A 4,887-nucleotide genomic window follows, 5' to 3' on the forward strand; every position below is an offset into this window, starting at 1 on the left:
GAACACTGCCCACTCCGGCTCAATGCCCCCAACCTCCCAGCAGAACTACGGAGAAGGCAGAGTACTCTGAACTGCTGTTCGGTGCATACGCACAAACAACAGTCAGTTTTCCCCCCCACCACCCTTAGGCGTAGGGAGGCGACCCTCTCGTCCACCGGGGTAAACTCCAACACCGCGGCGCTCAGCCGGGGATTTATGAGTATCCCCACACCCACCCGGCACCCCACGCCCTGGGCAACTCCGGAGAAGAATAGAGTCCAACCCCTATCCAGGAGTACGGTACCAGAGCTGAGACTGTGCATAGAGGTAAGCCCCACCAGATCTAACTGGTAGCGCTTCACCTCCCTCACAAGCTCCGGTTCCTTTCCCCACAGTGAGGTGATGTTCCACATCCCCAGAGCCAGCTTCTGCCGCTCGGGTCTGGTCTGTCGGGACCCCTGACTTTCACTGCCACCCATGTGGCAGCACACCTGACCCCAGCGAGTCTCAGTGCAGGTGGTGGGCCCACAGGACGAAGAGGGGGGGGGGTGCCACGTAGCTTGTTCGGGCCGGGCTCTGTGGCAAACCCGGCCACCAGCGGGCTCGCCGATGAGCTGAGATGTCTGGGCCTGGCTCCAGACGGGGGCCCCGGGCTTCCTCCGGGCAGGGTCTCTCCTCCTCTATTTTGTTTGTTCATGGGGTCTTGGTGAACCATTCTTAGTCTGGCCCCTCACCTGAGACCACTCTGCCATGGGAGGCCATACCAGGAGAACATGGCTCCAGACAACACAGCCCTCAGGTTCACAGGGACACGCAAACCTCTCCACCACGATAAGGTGACGGTTCCAAGAGAGGATTAATAAAGATATCTAATAATAATAATAATAACTTGGATTTTTTATAGCGCCTTTCAAGATACTCAATGTTGCTTAAATATAGGCTAAATCGTGAGGGTATCAAACTTGTGGTTGAATTAGTGCGGGATGCAATAACCTTCCCAACAAACAGGAATAACCCGATCAGTCCGGAGATAAAATGTTTGGCAACACTTCGATATTTAGCAACAGGGAAAATGCAAATACTTGGGAATGCTGACGATTTAGGAATATCGCAACCATCAGTTAGCTGCTCTCTAGACCAAATGCCATCCAACAATTTATCCGGTTTCTTTTGGACAATCAGCAACTATACAGGATCAAAGCCAACTTCATGGCAATCGCAGGTATGCCCGGTGTGACCGATGCTATTGACGGGATGCACATCAAAATCATTGAGCCATCAACAGATGAAGACGTTTTTGTCAATTGAAAGAAAGTCCACTCCATCAACACACATTGTTTTTGATTAAAATTTGACCATTCTTGAGTGTTGGCCTGGATTTGCGTATTTTAATGGAGAGCGGTCTGAGGCAGCTTTTTGAGAGGCACCATGTATCAGCTGGATACATGGCCCGTGTTGCTGGGTGACAATGGCTAGCCCTGCAATACGTGGCTCTTGACATCCTATCTCAATCCACAACCGGCACAGTTAAATTCTAACATGTACGTGTTTATGTATATTACTTAGGCCTATGTGTAAAAAACATCATATTGGCTCTTTGTTGCCTTTTTTTTTGTTTAATCTATATTTATTATTGTTTAGGCTACTATTTACCTCCATGTATGTTAGAGTACACAAATATAAATATCAAATATAAATCCCAAAATATAATCCCCCTCCTTGCCAGCACAAACTGAACCAGCAGTAGCAACTGGTCCTGGGACCAGTTGGGCTTTCGCTTGCGTTACATGTCTTCTTTGTCTCCGCTTTCAATCATCATGATAGGATACGAGAATCGTCGTAAAGGGGCGTCACTCTTAGTTCACTCAAATCACTTCAAATCACTAAGTGATTTATCCTTAGTATGAGTAGGTCTCAGCGGCTTTGTGAATCACTTTTAAGAAAAAACTCCTACGTAAAAACTTTAAGTGCGAGTAAGGAGCACTCCTAGCTTTGTGACACATGGCATTATATACAAGTGTCCTGGGAGCTCTTCCCACTCTGGGAAGTGGACATCAACCGCTGTTCAGACAGAGCTCCAAACATGGGTTTTGCATTCTTTAAAGGGCCCCAATTTTACCACCAAGTGTGAGTGATTAGCCATTACAAGCCGTTTGAAAGTCTGCCTTTTTCCCGTGCCTTAGTGAGACCACAAGTGGGAGTGTCCACCAAGATAAATGATGGATATCACACACAACATTTGCTACATTCCACCGAGCAGGCTGGTAGACTGTTCTATCCAGCATACGCCATACATCTAGTTGTCAAATAGGGGCCCTTGAATGCATTCATGTTTTTTTCACGCCACTCTTTCACTCTTTCAGAGAAAGTTAGTATCCACAAACAGTAGCTATACAACTGCACATTATTACGTTATGAAATACCACCTTTATGCGCGCAGTGCAAGAAAACGTTGGCTTGAATTGAGAAAAATGGATGTACCTACTGGCACCTTATCCAATATAGGCCAGTACAGGCCACCGTAGTCGTTCTAAAGGGAGGGGTGAGGCTTTCTCTCAAAATCATCAGTCAGTTACTCTGTTCCTGGGTTAACCAGCCAAAGCCAAGGCAGGAAGGGGATAACCACAGAATGAGGAGCTCATTTCAATGTTGCTTGAAACACTGCAGCTTTTCACCTACATGCATCCTTGGCCTCTGGCCCATCCATCTTTCCTGCCTGTTTTTCTACATAAACAGTGTTTTCATCGTCTTTATCCCCTCTGCCTCTAATGTATTGTTAGTTGATCTACCACACACACACACACACACACACACACACACACATTGATATTCCACACCTCTATCTGGGGTTGTCAAGGAGAGGTAAATATTTTGTGAAAGGCATTGATTAGACTATAATCCCATCACAGGTATCCTGGATTCCTAAATAGCTGTTTTATTGCATTTGAATTTAAACAAAATGTAAGAAAAAGGAACTTAAAAGAGGATTTCACTATTAAAAAGGCTGAAATGAATTGTCAGAATAACGTCAATGTGCTGCGTAATTCCCACTGCAGACGAATGCAACCTGAAAATAGATAAAAGCAATTTAATCAAATTTCCATTTAAGGGGCTCTCTTAATAGCAGGAGGGTCAAGGAGCACAGCTCTAGAGAAACAAAGCCAACACCAGATAATGTTTTGACCCGTGAATGAATGACGTCTGGCTTAAGGACCCAGGGAAGAGATAAGACATCATATGGCTAGAGATTTATTTGATCCGATGGAACGTTATGTTAATCCTAATGGCTGTTTGGAAACCCCTTATCAGGCTACCCTGCGCTCCCGACCCTGGAAGGCCTTTTGCTGCTGCCTTGGTTGCGACTAATCCAAGTTTGTTTGAGTACAACCCCGATTTGACTTCAGGACCCTGGACAGCGCCTGCTGGAGGCTCGCAAAAAATATATAAAATTAAAATTATTATTAATTAGGCCCACCTGGTGCTGGTCTCCAGGCCTAGGCCAGACTCCAGGAGCGAGAGGAATACGGGATGGCATAATGGCACGCCATCTGTTAGACGCCTGTAGGCCCGTGTCGCATACAGTCCACCGACAGGTGTTTATGGAAAAAGATAAATATGGATAGAACCGTGGATTGTGGGTTAGCAGTTTGGAAGCAAATTGAACGGCCTCTCCAGCCCCATATACACGGCCATATGCCGGCAGACCGGTAATAGTGGAGGATATTCCCACGTCTGTTCAGAGTGGAAACGGTGGTCGATGTATCCTCTTCATGACCAAACAATTGCGGTGTTGAATGCAGACGCTACAAAACAACCTGTTGAATCCTCTAGGGGTAATGGGACAGACGTATGAATGTCCTGTCCATATAGATACAAGGTAAAGGACCAATTGGTCCGTCTAATGCCATCAGGAATCCCATTTGTTCTCATGTGACACACCAGCTGATCCACTGGCCATATCACTTCCAAGATTAACACAAAAGAAGCGTTGTGCCGGGTCTTCAGATTTGTGAATTTCCATTTAGTTTCAAAGGACTTTTTCAGCACATGCATATGCACGTGTGGTCTGGAAATGATAAGCGATAGTTTGCATGGTATACCCGATATTGGAACATTGCGTTGCTTGCTCTGGAGTGGCGGTGCAGATTTCAGCTACATTTTGTTTGGTCTAAATTAGATCTGTTGCATCTGATTTTGTTATACCTTCATACCTTTAACACGATTCTACCGGGCAGGTCTCAGAAGACAAACTCCTCATTGTGCCATAGTGGGTTGGGAGGCAGCAATCTTTACTTGACTAATAACAGTGGTGCAAACATCATGTAAAGGAGTTCATTCAAACGTTTAAACAATAGTTAACAGCTTCCTGACACATTTAGATGGCATCTGTGATTTATACTGTATATTTAGCAGCAGTGACCTGACCTGTGGTTAGAAGTTGACCAAATCAGTATTCTGACCAACAACCATCTTTGGCATTAAGTGCCAAAATAATATACCAAGAAGAAAATGATTTCACTGCATCGGTAATCATCAGAACAAATGAGCTTGGATGGATTTAAACCCCAAATTCAGTGGATAATCTATTCTTCTTTTCCCTGAATGAGAACACAGCAGTGAACTGAAGAGCAGAGCGGATGCACTCGGGAGGTACAGTGAATATTCATTCACTTTCAATTCATTCACCTTCCAAAGGCCCCCAGACAAAACGCAAAGGTCCCACACCAGTATTGGTGCCTACACACACGCACGCAAGCACCCACCCACCTACGCACGCACGCACACACACACAGGTAGTTTGAATGGGAGTGCTGAGGGAAAGAATGGTTTTAGAATAAGAAGATATATCATGTTTCTTCTAGCACTCTTCTCCTAAGCTCTCTCTAGTCACACAGAAAAACACATTGC

Source organism: Micromesistius poutassou (assembly GCF_964030765.1).
Source record: "Micromesistius poutassou genome assembly, chromosome: 6".
NCBI classification, from domain to species: domain Eukaryota; kingdom Metazoa; phylum Chordata; class Actinopteri; order Gadiformes; family Gadidae; genus Micromesistius; species Micromesistius poutassou.